Genomic DNA, 22,622 nt, shown 5'->3' with positions numbered 1-22,622 from the left:
ATGTGAAAAATTAAGGCTATTAATGCAATCAATCTACTTTAGTCAAATTGCTTGTATTTGAATACTGGCTCTGCCACTTCATAGCTGTGTGACCTTGGAAAGTTTTCTGACCTCAATTTCCTCACCTGCAAAATGAGTACAGGTTTACAAGTCTACCTCCTTGGGTTATTGTGAAACTAAATGTTTTAAAAGATATAAAGTACATAGTAAGTGCACAGTATCTCTCTACCCAGTTTTGGGTGCAGATAACGCGCCCTGCCAGATGCCTAGTCCTACAGTGCTTTTCACATGTCACCAGTGGCACAAAGTCCAGGATCCCAGTCCATCCCCCTCTATGGCTCTAAGTGTTAAGCAGAATTCATGTCTGAAGTGTGTACGTTTCCAGAATTATGGAGGCATAATTACTTTTGATAGCAACTATTCAGGTGTAGATTTATCAGACGAGCTCTTTGGGTTTAAGTTTCTTCAGTTCTGTGTGTCTCACCCGTGTGAACTTCTGCTACACGACCTGTGGACACTGAAGTGTGAGACTGTTCATGAATATAGAAGTAGGTGTGGTTCTCCGACAGTAAAGTCATGATGCTACTCAGGTTGGAGACTGTCTTTTGTAGCATAACAAAGCACCTCAAAACTTACTGGCTTAATGGGGCCGGCCCCGTGGTGTAGTGGTTAAGTGCTCGTGCTATATTGCTAGCGACCCTGGTTCGGATCCCGGGAGCGCACCGAGGCACCCCTTGTCAGGCCGTGCTGTGGCTGCATCCCATATAAAGTGGAGAAAAGATAGGCACAGATGTTAGCCCAGGGCCAGTCTTCCTCAGCAAAAAGAGGAAGATTGGCATGGATGTTAGCTCAGGGCTGATCTTCCTCACCAAAAAAAAAACTTACTGGCTTAAAACAAGGATTTATCATTTTTCACAATTCTGTGGGTTGTCTGGGTGGTTCTTCTGCTCCATGTGGTGTTGTCTGGAGTCACTCACGAGGCTGCATTGAGCTGGCAGATAGACTGTGCTGGAAGGTCCAAGAAGGCTTCTAACATAACTGGGGCCTTGGTGCTGACTGTCAGCTGAGGCCCTACGGTTATCTCTATCAAGACTTTTCTCTACAGGATCTCATCTTCCAGGGCCTCTCCACGTGGCTTCTCTCTCTAGGTGGATATAGCCTGATCTTCATTACTGCATGCAGCTGGGTTCCAAAAGGATGAAAGAAAATACTGTAGGCTTCTAAAGGGTTAGGACTGGGATGGCACAGTGTCATTTCTGCCATCTTTTATTGGGAGGGAACTACTAGATATCAATATAACCGTCTTGACCAGCCTGGTGAAGCAAAGGGAAGGAGGTAGAAGGGGTCACACAATATTTGGTTGTCCCACTTTTAATGATACAAGGATTGGTCAGTGTGTTCAGATGCTGAGAGCTTAATTCTTCCATTGTAAAGTTACTGGTCAACTTTTCAACTAATAGTTTTATCTACTAATGGTTGTTGCCTAAATCAATTATTTCATTACAGATTATAAAATGGTGATTTTCTAATTCTAGTGTTTCTTTTTTTTTTTTTTTTGGAGGAAGATTGGCCCTGTGCTAACATCTGTTGCCAATCTTCCTCTTTCTCTTTTTTTTTTTCTCCTCAAAGCCCCAGTACATAGTTGTGTATCATAGTTGTAGAGTTGTAGCTCTTCTATGTGGGATGCCGCCTGAGCATGGCCCGATGAGCGGTGAGCAGGTCCCTGCCCAGGATCTGAACTGGCGAACCCCAGGCCACTGAAGAAGAACCAGTGAACTTAACCGCTGCGCCACTGGGCCAGCCCCCTCTAGTGGTTCTTTTGAGGCACTTTTTCAAAATCTTCTTCACGTTGTAAACGAATTGTGAGAAAAGAAAGGAAAGTAGTTCTGGATCTGTGATGTGGTAAATGTTGAAACCAGGACTAACTTGGTGCTCTTGGGGTCAGTTGAGATCCAGGAGACTAGTATATATGGAGTGTATTAACTAAATGAATGATGGATCATCTGAAGAATGTATAATCTACTCATTCTTTCAAACATTTCTGGATCTTTCCTTGTACTAAACCAGACTATGAGTTTCTTACCTGGGCTATGTTGTTCACGTCTTTCAGGCCTACAGAATTGCCTTCAGCCTAGATTGAGAGATGTTGTAATAAAGAAAGAGTCTGATAAAATTAATTGATGGATTTACTATAAGGATGCTGTTGAGGGCACTGTTCACTCTATCACATGATCTTGTTTTGAGAAACCACGGGAGAAATTTATCTTTGGTCTTAGTACTGGGAATGGTAATGCCTCCTCTGAGCAACTGTTTTGTTATCCCATGGATACTGAGACTGTCATAACTGATCTTGTTTTTGCTTGTTATGTCTGCCAGAAGCTTAAAGCAAGTGTTCGGGACCTTAGAACATGTATTTTTGTGCTCTATTTTGCTTGCTTTTATCTTCCTTTTGCCTGAATTTTGCCATTTTAATTATTTTAAATTCTATTTTACTTATTATATTAATTTTTTGGAAGCCACATAAGTGTTTTTAGAAATAAGCAAGGCATAATTTTTAAAAATATGCCAAATATATTGGCCTTTTTAGTGGTATACAATGTCTTCCCCACTAGGCACTAAGCACCAAAAGGATTTGTCTTTTTTTTTGTGTGTGTGAGGAAGATCAGCCCTGAGCTAACAACCATGCCAATCCTCCTCTTTTTGCTGAGGAAGACTGGCCATGAGCTAACATCCGTGCCAATCTTCCTCCATTTTATGTGGGATGCTGCCACAGCATGGCCTGACAAGGGGTGCATCGGTGCGCGCCTGGGATCCGAACCCGGGCCGCCAGCAGCGGAGCGCACACACTTAACCGCTAAGCCATGGGGCAGGCCTCTGTCTTGTTCACTTCCAGTGCTTAACATAGTGTGTGGCACAAAATAGGTGTCTCGTAAATTTGTCTAAGAAGTTAATGTTGATGACTCCCTCTTTCAAATTTCCTCTTCCTTGGTTTTTGGGGTACCCTTCCCTCCCATGGGGTACTCTTCTATCACATGGGGGTACCCTTCTATCCCAGTTCTTTTTTACTGTTCTGAACCCTTATTTCTCTTCCATAGTTGTCACTTTTTTTCCTTGCCTCCAAATTTCAGAATTTCTCTGGGTTTTGTTCTTCATTTTCAGCTCTTCTCACTCTTTGTGCCTTCCCTGGATAACCTAATCTACACCCTGGGTTCCAGTTACCACTTCTATGTTAAAGACTCAAATCTGTCCCTCCAGCTCAGACCTGAAGCCTGAATCCCAGACAGATATATTCAACTGACTCCCGGGCAGCTTCATTTGGATATATGAGTTACTTTAAATTCAGCACACCCTAACCAAACACATCACTTTCCTCCCTAACCTTGCTCCTACTTTAGTATTTCCTATGGTCATCAATGATACCTCCATCTCCCCGGTCACCCAAGCCAGGAATCCTAGACTCATCTTTTAACTCACCTTCAAATTCAATCAGCTATCCAAATCTTGGACATTCAGCCCCAAAATATCTGGACACATATTTGGACACAAGGACATTCATTAAACCAATCATTTATTAATAGCATGAAAGTGGAACCACCTGAATGCCCCCAAATAGAAAAATGGTCAAATAAATTATATAACCATCTCTTGGAGCTTTTGAAGAATATTTAATGACATGGAAAATATCTTATGATCCAATGAGAGAAATTAGATCATTGTTTCATATTAGATTTTATATATATCCATAGAAAAAGTAGTGGCTTCTTTCTGGTAGTAGTAAGTTGTAGTAGTAGTAGTAGTAGTAAACATATAAGTAGGTAGTATTAAATTCCATCCTCGTAGGGCCTTTGCATCAACTCTTCCCTCTGTGTGGAATGTTTTTCCCACGCTTTGCCTGACTAAATCCTAAATGCGTATTCATACTTGGGGTCTCACTCACCTTGAGTGTTACTTCCTCAGGAAGGCCTCCCTGTTCCTTTTATTTAAAGACCTTAGAATATGTACTTTTGGGCATATGGACATATTCTCGTAGTGCATTGCACTTTTCACTCATGGTACTTAGTTTGAATTTTAGTACAATATTTGTGTGATTATTTCTTGAATGTCAACCTTCTCTAGACTACAGGCTCTGTAACAGTAGAGTCTATCCTTGTTTTGTTCATTACTGTATCTCCAGCACCTTGTACAGCTCCTGGTATATTTACTGAAAAAGTGAATGAATGAACTACATCAATGGTTTTCTAAGTGTGTGCTGAGGCAGTGCCTCACGTGCCATGGTAAGGGGCTGAGGGAGATGCCAGTGGTTGCCCCTTCCATTCCCAGGTCATCTTTTATTTGTGTAAAGTATTGGATTCTGGCATAAGATTGTTTGTAAAAGGAATGTCAGTGCTTCAGGATATATTGTACAGACCCTGAATTACATGATCTTGACGTCTCTTCCATCTTCAATATTCTGTGATCCTAGATGAAAATAACAAAGGCTATATTTGGATGTATCATAATTAGGGAGTAGCCTTCACCAGTGAGGTTGGCAGTGGTTCTTTTTTCCAAGAGCAAGGAAGCTCCTCTTTCCCTTAGATAATTGAAGATCTGAGGGGCTCTTATCCCTTTCTACTTGGCTAAGATCTACTCCTGGGCCTAGAGTTTTCTCTCCTTGGCTACCCTTTTTACCATCAGTGAACTTGTCCTTTCTCCTCATCCCTTTAGTGCTTCCTCCAAAGACCCTCGAGTCCAGCCACTTGGTGCTTCTTGTAGTTCCCCTCTCACATTGCCATACATTCACATTCATGCAGTTCCCTCAGCTGAGAATGGTCTTTTTTCTCTGCTTTGCAAAGTCAGGCTGTAACTCAAATGCCAACCCTCGTAAAAAGCTTTTTTCAAACCCTCCTCTGTTCCCACATTATTTTATTTATATATCTATATAGAACCTTCTGCACTTCAAACTTGGGCAAGTTACTTAACTCTTTTTTAAGCCTATTTTCTCATCAGAAAAATGTGAATAGTGCCACAGGTTGTGTTCCCCAGAAAGCAGACTCTTACATGGTTAGTGTGCAGATTTATTAGGGAATGCTCCTGGGATCATCACTTGTGAGAGGGAATGGAAGAAGAATTTGACAGAGGGAGAAGCTGAGCTGCGATGCAATCTTAACGGGGTGCCTCAGCTGACGAGGGTTGTTCTGGAGATGGGATGCTCCATCAGAATTGTCCCAAGTTGAGGTGAGAGGGCTGGGCCTTCCAACAATCCTTAGATACTGTTAGTGCCTGTGCATTGATCAGTCATTGGATGTAGACTCCTTGGGAAGGGGTGTGACATTGGGCAATGCTAGAAGGGAGCTAACAGCTGATGGCTGTCTGTGGCCAACACTCAGGGCCGCTGGGGTAATAAGTCCTTCATTCCTGAAGGGCATCTGAGAAGTACATTTCAGTGCCCACCACTCATAGTATCTATCTCAGGATTGCTGGAAGCCTAAAATAGGATAAGGTATAAAAAGCATATTGCTGGCACAGCATATTGCTGGCATATAGGACTCAAGAAGAGATTTATGGTTATTATAAATAAAACTTGGCTCTATAAGCATATAGAGCAAGGTAGGGAAACACTGTTTTGTTTATTTTTGTGTCTCTAGTCCTAGTGTAGAACCTGGAACCAATTAGGTTCAATAAAGGCTTGTTGATGTGTTAATATAAGAATACACCGTCACACTTTGTCTTGAAGCAGATGTTACCTTCAGTTGAAATCTCAACTAAAACAAATAAAAAAAGCCATTTCAGCCATTTAATAACTTTTATTAGCAAAATTAAAGGAGGCACACATATCTATTTGCCTGAAAAAAAAGTTCCAAAGACAAGGAAAACAAAAGCAATGAAGCAGTACTTGACAACTGCAGAAGAGCTCCACTTAAAATGGCTTCTATCACTAGATTTTATGTTTTTGGAAGAGAATCTTCAAACTACAGACAGGGAAGGAGATTTAGCTCAGCTTTTCCACAGCTCATATGGTTAGGTTGTGAATAGAACTATCAACCCAAAGGAAGTGCTTATCGCCATCACTGCGTGTTGGGCTGGGCTGTATTCTTCTGCATGCTCAATATAGTTCGTTGACATGTTTTAATAGAGTATTTATTAAACACTGCTTTGTGCCAGACACAGGTCTGGGGATATCGCAACGAGCAAAGGTTACAAAGTCCCTGCCTTTAAGGATCTCACATTCTTGGTAGCAGGGGAGGGACAAATAGGATCTGGAAGTGATAACTTTAAGAGCGGTGGTGCAAGTGTGCTCTTTTGGATACAGGAGTCTGGGAAGATGTCGACCTTTGATAAAGGACCTAAAATACGCACTGCACATCGACGAGTTAAAAGAAATCTGGAAGCAGTGTTCTAGCCAGAGAGAACAGCAAGCGCAAAGTCCTGAAGTGCATTGAGCCTGCGTGTTGTAGGAACGGTTGGAAAGCCAGAAGGGTGAGCAAGGGGGCCGTGCGATGGCAGATGAGGAGGGCAGGAGCATATATAACACACACACACAGATATTTTCCTAGCCTCAGACCACACTGCTAAGGGAACTGGGGTGTAGAAATCCCTCAAGAGGCCACAAGGAGCAGGATGAAGCGGACTTCTAACAGCGGAGCTACAGGCACGCCTTTCCTCCATGGGTAGGGCCAAGGTAGAGCACCGCAGGGGATGGACTGGGTCCCGCCCTCAGCCCCACCTTCGCCCAGGGCCGGGGGCGGAGCGCGGGGCCGACCCGCGGGGGTCCCCGGCCCGGCGGCGCTGCACGCGCCGCAGTTACCAGCAGGCGGTGCAGTAAGCGCGCCTGCAGCCGCCGCCGCCCGCCCGGCCCGGCGCGGAGAAAGGAGGGGACCGGAAGGAGCCGCTGGTGCTGCGGGAAGTGGCAGGAGCGGGAGGCGGGGACCCACCTGGAAGCGCCGCGGCGCCGCTGTCGAGCTTCCTGCGGCAGCGGCCACCCGAGCAAGTGCGGTGGCGGGGGCGGAGAGCGGCCACGGCGGCGGCGTCCCCCCGAGTGGCCTGCGGCGCCCGGCCCCGCGCGAAAGGTGAGCAGGCGCTCGGGGCACGTGGTGAGGACCCGACGCGGGGGAGAGGGAATGGAGGAGGAGGGAACGCGGGGGACGATCGGCTGTGGGACTCGGCTTTGGAGCCGAGCGCGGGGAGGGGGTGGGCTGGCGGCGACGGCGAAGCCCCCACGTGGGGCGGGGGTGCGCGCGCACGTGTGCGCGGGCGAAAGGGGGGCGGGGAGGGCTCCTGGGAGGGCGACGGGCGCGCGCCCGCTCAATAGTGGCCCACGTGACGGGCACGCCGAGAATCTGCTTCCACGTGACAGGCAGGGAGGCTGGCTGAAGCAGAGGGATGCTGTGTCTGTGTAGGATAACTGCGGACACCGGAGGTTTTAGGGTTGTGTTGCTGCTTTTCTTCTCTACTGGGGGAATAAGATGAGAAGTATAAGGCGGGAAAGACTTCCTGCTCTTTCTCTGCTATACACGTTCTGCAGTCCGTTAATGAAGCACTTTCTAAGTTCCGAAATACTGATTTCTCTGTCCCGCCATGTTGGTTGAGAGGAAACTCGCGAGATGCTGGAGGGCTTGTATCGCGAGATCTCTCGATTCTCGCGGGACCTTGTTGGCAGAGCAGTTGTCCTGGATGGCGGAGCTTTGGGTTCCGGGGGCCTGGGACCCGCAACTCTTTCTTGAAGGCAAGTTGTTAGGGAGGGGCCGGGGGCGAGTGCCTCGCGGTGCCGGGAGACGTGCTGTGTCAGCTTCCTCCGGTCTTGAAGGGATACATTGACCCCATTGAGTCGGCACGGTCCTCCCCACCCCCCCGCGGGCGCTCCGCCACCTGCAGAAGCCTCAGCCAGGGCTCCCTCTGCCCCGCGCGGGGACCGTTCCACCCCCGTCCCGCTCACTGGAAGTCCGCAGCCGGGCTCGCGCAGACGCGGCGATTCCAGTGGATACCGTTCCGCTTACTTCCAAACGTTCTTGTCAGTTTTCCCCCTTGTTGCCATTTTCTAAAGAATTCCAGACCCGTTAACTATTCTGACGCTTGTTTCTGCGGCGGTACCTTTCTCCACGGGGCGTTCTCGGACGCTTCAAACAGAGCGCCCTCCACTTCTCTGGGCGTCATTGACTCCCATTTATTTGGTCCTTGGTAACTTCCTCATCACTCTAACTTACTTTGTATTTACAGTAACTTTTGGCAGTATTGGGAGGGATCCCTCGTATCTCTGTCAGTACCTGATGTCAGGATAAAATCGTTCTTTTAATCTTTTTGTACGTGCTTATTAACTCAGAATTGTCGGTAAGATTTTGATTACTGGTGTGTTAGGAGGTTGCCATCTTTGATGTTCAAGGATGGTTGTTTTAGGTTACATATTTAAGGTAATAGTGAAATGGTTTAAGTCAAATTTTTAGTTAAAAGCAAACCTCTCTTCATAAACTTTGGTATCAAAGTTTGCGTTACAGTTTTTCCTTAAATGAGTTTGACATGAAATTAATTTTTCTCGAACTCTCCAGTGTCTTATCCAAAATTTCTTTACAGTGTACTTTTTTTATATTCTTGAGCGGTCTTTGGATTTATTTAGTATTCGTAGCGGGGAGTTAATTACAAAACTAAGCAGATACCTATAATCCATTCATAATTTGTTTTCTTTTTTAAACTACCAAATTGTTCTTTGCTTCTGCAGTTAATACGGAAAAGTATAACGAGTAAAACGCTCCCTGTTAACTCTATCTACCCATTTGCCTTCCTCCGTCTTAAATCTCTGTAACCACTCTTGGCAGTAGCTGTGTATTATTCCAGATATTTCCCGTGTATTTGTTTGTTTTTTTTTAATGGAGAAGAGGAAGTGGAGGAGTGTTGTTTTAAGATAGACTGTGACAACGTTAGCAATCAGTAAAATTTTTTCTACTCAGTTAAATTTTTATTTAGTGATATATGCATATTGTGACTCATATGCATATTTGCTTTAAAAAAGTAAATTTTCTGCTTGTACAGGTTTTTTGGTAGTGTAGTTTCGTGAAAATATCTTGAGTGGTAGCATTATTTCTGCTCTAGAGATTCAGTTGCTGGTAGCTTTGCATAAAAATAAAGTCCATGTAAAATAGGATTTAAAGAAATGTTTTATCACTTGAGTTTTACAGTTTTTTGTTTAATGTTTGTGTTATATATTTGCCCTTATATTCGTATGTTTATATTTTATAATACTTATATATTCTAAACTGTAACCCAAATATGTGCATAGTAGTTCTCCAGAAGTTTTGAAGGTTAACAGCTCCATTAAAGTAATAGTTCTGACCATGCAGTTTAGTGAGTTCAACTGGAGAGTGGTAGATATATTAGTAGTTAATGCAAGCAAACGTACATATAGTACTCAAAAATTGCTAAGCAGCGTTTGTGATCATTGTGTTTTGTATTTTTCCCCCCAAACCTACCAGCAATATTGTTTATCAGACCTGTCACATAAAAAAGAGTGTCCACTCTTCTTGGGCATTGTGGTTTTCTGTTGTAATAGTTCAGGTAGGAATGTTGGGGAATAAAAGTGAGTATTGAGAGGTGCCATGTGGGAAAGAGGAAAAGAGACATGGGAGTGTGTGTAGGTTGATACTGAAATGGAATTGGAGAAACTGCGGAGAAAAGAGAGGATGGTAGAAGGTTAACAGAGCTGTGGTCCAAGAATAGGCAGGCTCCTGATGGTTGGAGGGCAATTTGAGTTGAACAGAATTTGGAATCACTATTTGAGGCAATTTTTTCCTCTGAAATAATTTTGTTAGACAGTTTTCAATACACCCCCCAAATTGCTTGATATCACCTGTCATAAAAAGTCAGCAACTTAAGTTGATATTTGTGAATTCTTTACTTAGGTAAAGCTCTCTTGTTAAATAACTTTTGTTGCGTACATTTTATTATTTTTAGAAGTAGGAAATTGTGAAAATGACAGTGGATTCAAAGGTCACAGTTCTGTTAATGCCCTTTGTAAAGGTTGTCTACAAAGTTTTGCTTGGTGCTTGGGCTTTTGGTAGTTCATGTGTGCATCTGATCTTTGCTATAATAAGAATAAGATAATTCGTATTGTTACAACTTTGTTTTATAAACTGTTTTTGGTAGCAGATCTTGGGAATCACCAGTCTTTTACAGAAACTAAGTTATCTGAGGTACTGGGTAGAAATATGCTGAGAAAATCTAAGAGAGAGGAGAAATGTATTTTACATGATTTGAGTTTGCTTGAGTAAAACTTAACCAAGAAATTTTATTTTCCTTTTTCTCATTTATTACTGTCATAGAAATGATCTATGAGAGCTAATGAGCTTCAGTGATAGAGGAAATTAATAACAGTGATAATATAATGTGATTTATCCTCTCTTGGATTTTTTTCTTAAGGTCTGACACAGTGCTAATTTCCATGGACCTCTAACTTTGTAAACTATACAGGGTAATACCTATTTATGTATTAATTAAATCAAGAATATGTTTTATTTTTTTACCTCTTCTTGAACCAGTGTCCAAGAGAGATTACAGAAAGTTACTTGACCAGAAACATCAATGAAAGTATGTTGCAGGTGCTTTTAAAAAAATCTATCTAATTTCATATGAAAATTCAGTCTGGATTTAACTACAAGGAATATTTGCTTAAAGTAATATTTAATATAGATGTGGTGTACACTTTGGTGCAAACTTCTGTAGTTAATACTCTGACAACTGCTTTTAATTGTACTTTAAAAAACACTACCAGTAAATATTTCCCAGAGTCCTAAGTCTTCTAAAGCTGTGGAAGTATGGACTTTGCTTTTTTTTTTTTTTTTTTTTGGCGAGTAATATTAGCCCTGACTAACATCTGTTGCCAATCGTCCTCTTTTTGCTGAGGAAGATTGGCCCTGGGCTAACGTCCTTGCCCATCTTCCTCTACTTTATATGGGACACTGCTACAGCATGTCTTGATAAGTAGTGTGTAGGTCTGTGCCTGGGATCTGAACCTGCGAACCCCGGGCCACCGAAGCGGACTGTGGGAATTTAACTGCTACGCCACTGGGCTGCACCCTGGACTTTGCTATTTGAACTTGTCCTTTTCACCTCTTTTGGTTTTTTTTCTTTTAAGCTGTTCTTTCTCATATATGTAGGTAATTTTTGTCTTGTCAGAAACAAATGAGTTGAGTAGCTTTCCCTGAGGAGACTTTCAGAGTATTTAGTTATTATTATGTTTGGGGGAACTCCAGTATATTTATAAGTTACAGTCAGTAATTCAGCATTTTTTCAAGTGCTAAAGATCTCAGCCATTTGAAACAGCAGGGATCCTGAGCCTTCCAAGTAGGTAACCAAGTATTAGACCACAGTAGTAAGCCTATGGTCTTTATTCAGAAGCTACTAATTGGAGTAAATTCAGTGTTGGTTATCTGATTTTTTAGCCACAGATTATAATCCACAGGGTTGGCCATTGGAGTTAGGCACACTGACAGCTGAAATGTCATCTTATTTCAAGGGAAAAGGAAGAAGAGCTGTTGAAAAGTAGATGGAGGGGCCGGCCTGGTGGCGTAGTGGTTAAGTTCGTGTGGTCTGCTTTGGTGGCCTGGGGTTCACTGGTTTGGATCCTGGGCGCTGACCAATGCACTGCCTGTCATGCCATCCTCTGGCAGCGTCCCATATAAAGTAGAGGAAGATGGGCATGGATGTTAGCTCAGGGCCAATCTTCCTTGCACACACACACAAAAATGTAGGTGGAACTATGGAAGAACAGTGTTTTAAGGCCATTACATAGAGATGTACAGTCCTATGATCATTAACTTCTGAGGGAATCACAATATTGTAGAGCAGTATAGTACATGGTGTGTCACAATGACGACCTTAATCATAAATCAACTTGTATTCTACGTACTGTGTTTAAGGAAGTAAGAAATTGGTGTCTTTTTAAAAGATAGAGCGGTAAATGTTTTCAAATCTTTGTTAATTAGTACATTTCAGTTTTCTAGAAAATTCACTTATAGAACTTATCTGATGATACCAAATAAAAATGGTGCTCTTGTGTATGGAATTTCCTTTGTTTTCTTTTATTGCTTTTACGTGTTTATTTCCTTATTTAATATTTCAAGAGATTGCCTCTCAAATAAGGCTCTATTACATTTAATATTTGATATCCATAGTAACCAGTTGTCTAAAGACTAGCACCTTGGTTGATGAAGGAATTTTCAAAGCAGATGATTAGAATTAGTAAATAATCTGTCTATATGATTCAGTTCTGTAGTTTTGAACCCTGAGAATTGAGTCTCCAACCTTTGCACAGCTGAGTGTCTTGAGGTGAGAAATGTTTCATTTTGTAGTGGATTTTCTTTGCTTGCTTTCCCAGTCTCTTTTAAAGATTTTATTTATTCATTTTTCCCCCAAAGCCCCAGTAGATAGTTGTCTGTCATAGCTGTACATCCTTCTAGTTGCTGTATGTGGGACGCGGCCTCAGCATGGCGGGAGGAGCGGTGCGTCGGTGCGCAGCCGGGATCCAAACCCGGCCACCGGCAGCAGAGCGTGCGCACTTAACCGCTAAGCCACGGGGCCGGCCCCCTAGTCTCTTTTAATATGTTGATTTAAACTTTGTATTCCCTTCAGTGTTAGAGTAGTGGTAGATAGTATTTGACATAGGTGTAAGATGTATGTATGTGTTTGTGTTTTAATGATTTTGATGTTTAGCTTGAGGATTTTAAATCTTGGGAATTAATATAATATTAACATTTTGATATATTTCTTCCATTATTTTAAAATATATCCTTTACATACTTGCAGATAAAACATATGTTTAATTTCATGTCCTGCTTTTAAACCTAACGTTAGGTAACATTTGCCCATTCTCACAGTGAGTCTTCATAACCATCATTATAAATGGTTGTATGATGTTCTGTCTGTAGATGTATCATTCCCCTCTTCTAATATTTTGCATATATAAATAACAGAATGAAGAACATTAATACATAAGGTGTTTCCTGTATGTAGTATATTGCCAGATAGTATATTGCCATTTTGTAGTATATTGCCAGAAATGATTTTTAGGTACATTTTAAAGGCTTTTAAAACATACTGTCGCGATATTTATCAGAAGGATCCATTAATATTCACATTGGAGTAGTTGTTGCTCTATACCTCAGTATTAAATATTTATAAAATAGGATGTAAGCCATATCACTTTTTTTCTTAGATTACTTGAGGTGAAACATTACTCTGTGCTTAACAGATGTATTTCTTTTGTGAGTTTTTAAGATAAACAGAATTTTAAAATTAATCAAATCTTTTGATCTAATTTTGTTCTACTCCTGATCTTATAAAATTCTTTCTTGTCCAGAAATGTAATAAACAAACAATACTGATTTAATACGGTTTCTTTTAGTTTTTCTGGGTTAGATTTAAATAAATTTAGGGGCCGGCCCCGTGGCTTAGCAGTTGAGTGCGTGCACTCCACTACTGGCGGCCCGGGTTCGGATCCTGGGCGCACACCGATGCACCACTTGTCCGGCCACGCTGAGGCAGCGTCCCACATACAGCAACTAGAAGGATGTGCAACTGTGACATACAACTATCTACTGGGGCTTTGGGGAGAAAAAGGGGAAAAAAAGAGGAGGATTGGCAATAGATGTTAGCTCAGGGCCAGTCTTCCTTAGCAAAAAGAGGAGGACTGGCATGGATGTTAGCTCAGGGCTGATCTTCCTCACCAAAAAAAAAAGGTTTGAATAAATTTAACTTTTTACCTCATCGACCATTGGTGTGAAGTGAGAATCTAAATGTTTTCCTCCTAATTGGTAATTGTCTCAACTCTATTAAATAACTCTTTATTTTTCCATTTTTTTGTTATATTTCATTTTTACATTTTAAATTGTTTATTTTTATCCCAAACTTTAATTATTTATTTATTTATTTATTTTTCCCCCAAAGCCCCAGTAGATAGTTGTATGTCATAGTTGCACATCCTTCTAGTTGCTATATGTGGGACGCGGCCTCAGCATGGCCGAAGAAGCGGTGCGTCCGTGTGCGCCCGGGATCCGAACCTGGGCCGCTGGTAGCGGAGCGTACGCACTTAACCGCTAAGCCACAGGGCTGGCCCCAAGGAGAACTTTTTTTTTTTTTTTTTTTTTTTTTTTGTGAGGAGATCAGCCCTGTGCTAACATCCGCCAATCCTCCTCTTTTTTTGCTGAGGAAGACAGCCCTGGGCTAACATGTGTGCCCATCTTCCTCCATTTTATATGGGACGCCGCCACAGCATGGCTTGCCAAGCAGTGCGTCGGTGCGCAACCGAGATCCGAACCAGCGAACCCCGGGCCGCCGCAGCGGAGCGCGCGCACTTAACCGCTTGCGCCACCGGGCCGGCCCCCCAAGGAGAACATTTTTAATATTGAAAGTTCTTATTGTTTATGAAAGTGTGGTTTTTTCTTTATGAAATAATTATTGAAGATATTAAAATAATTTTTAAAAAGTGAGATACTTACATTTTAACATTTTAAAACTAGGATGGCTCCAAGGCTGTTATTTTATTAAATAAAGACTTCAACATTTTCTGTTGTTTACAGATTGGTGTGATTTACATGAATGCTAGGAAGAAAAACCAGATTAACTTTGTGAATGTGAAACCATAATAAATATTTGAAAACACATGTGTCCTGTGTTTGGGGATCACATAAAAAGAATTGCAGATGAAGAACTTGGTATGATGAAATTTCCTTCTAACCGTGGATTGGGATGAGACTTAAAGGGATTGGAACATAATTTACACCTTTTATTTCTCCTGGAATTCTGCTACCAGAATAAGGGTATGAGGGATATAAGGGTAATAACCAGAATAAGGGTATAAGGGTATAAGGGTATAAGGGATGAGTTGATTTCGTGAAATGTCACTGAAGTGGTTTAGGAAATAGCAGTAGCTAATTGTATTCTGACGCTTACTTACCCTCCTTACTAGTTATTTTTTTTTATTGGTTAGAAGTTTAAGGAAAACATTCTACAGTTCGTATGCATACATTTTTCCATTAGAAAGTAGATTTATGTGTTTCATAAATAAAGTGAAACAATACTTTATTTGGCTTGGTTGTATTATAGAGGGAAATACCAAGATTTTTTTTCTCCTGAAAAAGGTGTGTGTGTGTATTTGTGCGATTTATCTACTGATAGCCCTTAAGGAGCTTTGTAATACTAATCTGTATTAACTCTCTATTCCCCATCCCAAACCTGTAATTCTTAATCAACTGTCTCTACTAAATATAATTTTTCAATGTTGTTTTTGCAGTAATATGTTTCATTCCCCGAGGGAGAAATTTCCTCTTTTCCTCTCCCTGCTTTTTAAAAAAATGTAAATATGAGTAAAGTATAATGCACACAGAAAGTTCTCATAAATGTACAGTTCAATGAATTTTCACAATGTGAACACACCTGTGTAATCATTACTAAGAAGCAGAACATTATCAAAACCTCAGAAACTGTCTTTGTGCTCTATTCTGGTCATTAACCTCCCTTGCCATGGGAAGCCACTATTTTGATGTCTAGTACCAGAGAAATCTTTTTTTTTTTTTTTTTTTTAGAGGAAGATTCACCCCAAGCTAACATCTGTTGCCAGTCTTCCTCTTTTTTTTTTTTGCTTGAGGAAGACTAGCCCTGAGCTAACATCTGTGCCAGTCTTCCCCTATTTTGTATGCGGGTTGCTGCCTCAGCATGGTTGACAAGTGGTGTAGGTCTGTGCCAGGGATCCGAACCTGTGAACCAGGCCACCGAAGTGGAGTGCACTAAACTTAACCACTATGCCACGGGGCCAGCCCCCAGAGAATAATTTTGCTTGCTTTTGAACTTTGATTTCCTTCATAAACATTATTGCATCTTTATCCTGTTTTGATATGAGTAACCTGGGAAATCCTAGAACTCAATCTAATTTATACCTGTAGATCTCAGCACTTGACTTAGACATTTTTCTCATCGCATTCATAATTTTCATGAACTCTTAGAAGGGACATGAAAGAAAAGCCTTCTTTGTTTTCGGATTCTGTGGTCGACCCTGTTTGTTTTAATGTTAATTTGGGCAAATGTGATACTTTTAATTTCTGTCATTGATGGCCTACAACAGTACCTCAGCTTTTTTTTTTTTCAGTTGAAAATTTTGTTTTGAAGACTTTGCTACAGCATTCCTGACCACCTAATAGCTTTTTGGACTTCTATCCTATGACTTGGCAGGTTTCTTTTCATTCTTTGAATTCTTTTCAAGCAGTGATTCCCGTTCTAGTTTTTATGACAGACACCCTGTGGTATCCTCTTTTATTTCAAAGAATGTTGTGAGTGCCCCACCCCCCTGCAAGAAAAAAGCCCCAATTTAGGTTAAACTATTTTAAAATATTTATTTTATATTTATGAACAGTACAACGTTGCAGTGTGCAGATTATAAAACCAAATTATAGGCTACTAAAAAATTGAGACTGAGCTAAGAGCCTTACCTAGTTAGTATGCTCTTTCAGGCTGACTTCAAGTGTAAGTGCAACTTTATTATCAGAAATTCTCCTTTTTTATTTTCTTTTCTGCCCTTCCCATTTCACTTTCTTAATTGTAAAGAAAGGGATAGTGGAAGATTTATTGCTGTGTTCCTGCACATAATTTTTCTTTTACAAAAGTCCCATGGTTAGTTTGAAAGATACACTTAATTTCCTTTGTAAACGAATTTTGGTTATTGTTGGTAATTGTTAGGGCCAGAATATTATAAATGGCCTGTAGCTTTTGAAATTAGATATTTTGTTCAAGAATAATTTAAGATTAATACATACCTACATTTCAGTCTCTAGTGGTCTTTTATTTGCTGAGCTTTTGTGGAAATTAAAAGTAATGCAAAGTTTTAGCCTAATTCCTAAAAAAAGTTTTCTTTTTGCCTGGAGATGTTAAATGTCTGACTTTGGGGGAATATCATGTTATAGGAGAACATTATCCCATGAAGAATGAAAGAGAGAGTAATCGACTTTCGTAATGGTTACAGAGTTACCACTAAGTTTGCATAAATGCTGTTCTTACTTTGTGAATGAGTCAGGACATTTTCCAGTTTGACCTAAGCCACATATATAGATAGGTAGATATTTTTTTTTCTATAGTTAGCAAAATGTCACCAAGGAAATTCTGATTCATTTGTACTCGAAGGCAGTGGTTTCTCAAACTTTAGTATGCATCGTATTCACCTTGAAGCGTTGTTTGTTTTTGTTTTTTTAAAATAATGGATGGCTGGGCCCCACCCCTGGAATTTCAGATTTGCTAGGTCAGAAGACCAAACTTGGAGAACCAATACCAGGGTATAGTCAGGGCACCTGCTTTTAGAAACAAACACACAGCCCACAAGTGATTCTGATGTATATCCTAGCTGAGAACCTTGGAGCAGTAGTTCTCAAAATATGGTCCTGGGAAGAGCTGTATAGCATCACTTGGGAACGTGTTACAAATGCAAGTTCTCAAACTCTGGAGTGGAACCCAGAAAGCTGTTTTATTTATTTATTTATTTGTTTATGTATGTATGTATGTATGTATGAATGTATGAGCAAGATCAGCCCTGAGCTAATATGCATGTCAATTCTCCTCTTTTTGCAGAGGAAGACCAGCCCTGAACTAACATCTATTGCCAATCCTCCTCTTTTTTTCCCCTTTTTCTCCCCAAAGCCCCAGTAGATAGTTGTATGTCATAGTTGCACATCCTTCTAGTTGCTGTATGTGGGACGCTGCCTCAGCATGGCCGGACAAGCGGTGCGTCGGTGCGCGCTCGGGATCCGGGCCTGGGCTGCCAGTAGCGGAGCGCACACACTTAACCGCTAAGCCATGGGGCCAGCCCCAGAAATCTGTATTTTAAACCAGCTCTCCAAGTGATTCTGATGTGTGCTGAAGTTTGAGAACCATCCTTGTACCTCAAAAGTGTCCTTGGCACCTGTCTGGGAACTTGTTAGAAATGCAAATTTCAGGCCCTACCTAGATCTTTGGAATAACAGAATCTCTTTTTAACTAGATTTCCAGGCAGTTTGAATGTATATTGCAGATTGTGAAGGGCTGCTCTAGATGGTTTGTAAAGCTATTATAAAAGTAATACTGATAAATTAAAATTGACTGAATATTTACTCTATACTGGATACATATAAATACTGTCTTCATTATCATTAAGTCCTCAGGACAACCTTTTAAAGATGGTCACTGTTACCCTTGTTCTGCAAATGAGCAAGTTGAAGCAGAGAGGTTAAGTATCTTGCTCAGTGTCACACAGGTGCTAAATGCAGCAGGGTTTGAGACATAAACCTAAGCATTCAAACTCTGCTTGTGGGGTTTGAGGTGCTATCATCAGGACCATTTATGTGTGTATATGTGTGTCCTCTCTTGTTGTTCCAGAACTGTAGTAGATATTCTAATGAATTTTTGTGTCACATTTTACAATGACATTTGAATTTTCTTCAGGGTCTTATATTCAAGGACTATTTTTGCTAAAATATTGTGTTTTAGACAGAAAAACAGTCAGAACTGAAAGCTGTGATTTGAGTACTTTGGTCTTTAAAAGTAGAAATCTCTTGTTTATTCATCAAGGTTTTATTTAGACTCTTTGTTCCCTTATGCGTTTTGTTTTTGCGTGCAGTTTTAGTAAGGCAGCTCTTACTGGTTAGTGTTTCATTTAAAATTTTGCACAGTGATAAGTGTCATTTTCAAGGGTTGTAGTTCTTTATTAAAGAGACCACAAGGTAGTTCAGTACCTAGAGGCCTCAGTGTGCTAAAATTACACTTTGGGGTTCAATTCAAGTAAGACTTGCAGATTTGCAGAATAATAGATCTAAATGCTGGTGTTAATTTCAAGATGGTAATATAAGGAAGGAGCCTTCTGGTCACCTTATTAATTACAGGTTTTATTTGGGAGGATTTCTGACTCATATTCTTCTTAAGTGCACACTTCAGTGACTTTTAGTAAATATACAGTGTTGTGCTTCCGTCCCCACAGTTCAGTTTTAGAACATTTCCGTCAGCCTAGAAAGATTTCCTTTGCTTATTTTATTTTATTTTTATTTTTGTTTTTTTTTAAGATTTTATTTATTTATTTATTTCCCCCCCCAAGCCCCAGTAGATAGTTGTATGTCATAGCTGTACATCCTTCTAGTTGCTGTATGTGGGACGCGGCCTCAGCATGGCTGGAGAAGCGGTGCGTCGGTGCGTGCCCGGGATCCAAACCCAGGCCACCAGCAGCGGAGCTCGAGCACTTAACCGCTAAGCCACCGGGCCGGCCCTCCTTTGCTTATTTTAAGTCATTCTCACCTCAGCCTATTACAGGTTTTTAAAAAATCAGCCAGTACATTTTAGAAATCCTTTAATATAGGACCATACTACAGCTTAGTAGTAAAAACCTACTTATAAACCTTAATCCATTAGCCTTTTTTTTACTTATTTTTAAGAAACTGAAAAAAAATATTGATATTCTAGCTCTTAATTTGTGTCCACTCAGATCAGTTTACTTGATTGGTAGGATTTAAAGTGATGTGAATGGTAGTGTTCAGGTCTAGGAAACATTCTTTCATTTGCTTAATTGGCTATATAAAATCTAATGTATGAAGAGGAAATCAGGAGAAGAGAGGGAGAAGATAATTGAGAGAAACTAGAGTCCCATGATGATATTGACAACTATAGAGTTCTCATTGTCTGTTTGGTGGTTGCTTGGTTTCTGGAAAACTACCATAAGTATTTGTGTTGTCTTGATCTGAATACTTCACAAGCATGACAGTTTTGTTTCTTTTTTTAAAGCTTTTCTCCACATGTACTTTAAGAATTTAAAGGGTGACTAACGTAGTATGCTGAATAAGGTAGTTAAGCTACCTGACTTTATTATGTCTCTAACCCTGGATTTTTATGGTTGTAGGTAAGGTTCTTTTAACACAAAAATATCTGAAGAATATGTTTGGCATAATGTGATACAGTTTTTGGTTTTAATTAGTGGATTAATTAAATAATACATTAATAATAAAGATTATCAGAACTTTTGATAAATTCTTTGCTAGCAGTTTAATCTCCTAAAAGTTGAAGAGAATTGGTGGTGTGAAATTTATTCTGACCAATGAGGAAGAGCAGTGAGGGACATAATGGAATTAACCATTTTTGAACATCTCTTTTTCGGCAGGTGGACCCATTTTATAGTCACTTCTCTGTGGTGTAGTAAAAAGAACATGGGCTTGGAATCAGATAGACCTGAATTTAAATCCTGGCTCTAGCACTTATGAGCTCTGTAACTTTAAGCAAGTTACTTATCTCTAAGCCTTTGTTTTCCTCATTATAAATGATATAGTACTTGCTACTTATATGTAGAATGTATAAGGTCCTTGATATAAAATAGGTGCTCAATAAATGATGTTATTTTATTGATGTGGAAAAATGGAGGCTCAGAGAAGTAAGTGACAAATATCTGTCCGACTCGAAAGCCCATGCTTTCACGCTACTCTTTGCCTCCCAACTGGAAATGGAATCATGGGCATCAAAAGGCAGTGCCTGTGTAATCTTGGAGTTTATATTTAGGTAGGAATTCACAGAAAAGCAGATTTCAGAAAGTTCAGAAAAAAAGGTTGGTAATGACCACAGATGGTATAAACAATCAGTGTCGATCGAAGGCTCTTAAAAATGAAACCTGTTATTAAAATTACAAAAAATTTCCATTGAGGGGAGAAAAATGTGAGTCATCTAAGGAAATTATTATGATTTGCACAAGTAATTTCTAATAAATTTCAAAAGAAAATATATCAAGAATACTGACATAGCTAATGGTTAATACAGAAAAGTCGTGTGTCAGTAGGTATGTAGGGAGGCTAGAGCTCTGAATGAGTTAAAGCTTGCAAAAAATGCTTAAGGACAACGAAAAGGGCTAGTTTTAGTTAAATTCAGACCAAGATCAGTAAGGAAGAAAGAGGCCCATTGATTGGGGAGATAACATTAAACAATGAGAACTACTCATATCTCTTCTCTTATATCTAGGAAAATGATTTTCAAACTGAAAGGGAGACAACCCTCTTTAAAGAGGAAATTTTGTTCTGTGATATGCTATGTGATAGCGTCTAGTTTCATTAAATAAATTTAGATCTCTAGTTTTAATGAGCTACTTAGAGCAAAGAAGTGTTGGTGTTTCTTGATGTCTACGGCTGCTTTTGGGTGTAGAGAAGACCGTTTACAATTTTTGGTAAAATTGAGTAACTAAAGTAATAAATTAAAAAACTTGTCTTTAAGTTCAAGTTATACATTTTGTCCTATTAATAAATCTAGCAAGTTTAATATAAACTAAGGATATTTTTATTGTTTTCGGCATCGTGGGGGATGACATTTGGATTAATATATTTTAGTAATTCTAGTTGAACAGATTAAATCTCCCTTACAATACCCTTCCCAGGTAAAATGGCTTTTGTACTGGTTTTCTTTTCCTGTAATACTCTTCTCATATATTTGCATGGCTTGCTCCCTTGCTTCTTAGGTTCAAATGTCACCTGATCTAGAGAGGTTTTCCCTGATGAGGGAGTTTCCAAGGGGCATTATTTACGTAGACTTCTGTGTGAATGGTACTCACTGGTGTGACCCTCATTACGCCATCTAAAATAGCACCTTCTTCCTTCACTTTCCCTGGTTATTTTTCTTCATAGTAATTATCATACCTAATATTTATTATTTGTCTCTTCTCATTAAAATATAAGATTTGTGAAGGTTGAAATTATGTTTTGTTCACTGATTTTGTTCTCAGAGCCTGGAATGATGCCTAGGTCATGCTGGATGCTTAGTGATTGTTTCTTGAATGAATGAGCTTATACTGTAAAGTACTTGGAACAGTGTGGGGCACTAGGAAAATGCTGTTTGAATGTTAGCTGTTAGTACTACTGTTACTACTGCTGCTTAACTTAATTACATTCCTTATATTTATGCATTTAATATACTGGGTTTTATTTTTTTTAGCACTTTATATGCCTTATGGAATAAATGTAAAATTTCAACAGGCAGGACTTTCCCAAATATTAAAACTCTTTTTAAGTTAATAAATGAAACATGTAAATATAGTGATTCACAAGTTCTCTTAAACGTTCCAATATTGCTTATTAACCAAATTAAATCTCTTATACCTTTAAAGTCATAAGTCTGAAGTCGGTTACTATTTTAAATTTAGAATAAGACTGTCAAATCTATAATGTTAAAATTCTCTTAAACATTACAAGAACTTCAAGAAAAAATATATAGATAGTTTTAAATTTAACATGGAAATAATATCGTAGGTTTGATAAACTTAATTTCAGCGTTATATTTAATTCTAATTCATTTTGGAGGTTGGACAGTCACTTAAGGGAACAGTTTTGTTGTTTCAGGCAAGTTGAAATTTCTCTCACACAGTTTATGACCACAGATCAGTTACCATTTCTTGACAGGCTGATTATCAACCTGACATTGGCCTTGGAAAATGCCTTTGTCCAGGTGGTTTTTCTCATGCTACGGGTGGACGTATTGAATCTTTAACAAAAATCATCCCTATGAAAACAGTGGAACTCCAAGACAACGCCCTTTGGTTTCTTCTGAATTCACATTTAAGGTCTTTCGTAAATAATTTGTAACTGCCTTTTTTTTTTTTTTTGTGAGGAAGATTGGCTCTAACATCT

At 39.9% G+C, this 22,622-nt stretch overlaps 1 protein-coding gene across 1 annotated transcript in view; it reads left to right on the top strand.

Moving 5' to 3' along the window:
- The first annotated feature begins 6,982 nt into the window (after positions 1-6,982).
- Positions 6,983-22,622, top strand: part of ZZZ3 (zinc finger ZZ-type containing 3) — a 118,600-nt gene continuing 102,960 nt past the window's right edge. The window contains exon 1 of the mRNA XM_058538336.1: positions 6,983-7,046. The gene's annotated coding sequence lies outside the window, so the exon portion shown is untranslated. The remainder of the gene's footprint in view (positions 7,047-22,622) is intronic.

Source organism: Diceros bicornis, chromosome 4 (assembly GCF_020826845.1).
Source record: "Diceros bicornis minor isolate mBicDic1 chromosome 4, mDicBic1.mat.cur, whole genome shotgun sequence".
NCBI lineage: Eukaryota > Metazoa > Chordata > Mammalia > Perissodactyla > Rhinocerotidae > Diceros > Diceros bicornis.
Note: the sequence above shows the minus strand (reverse complement) of the source record. Positions and strands in the feature narration are given on the sequence as shown.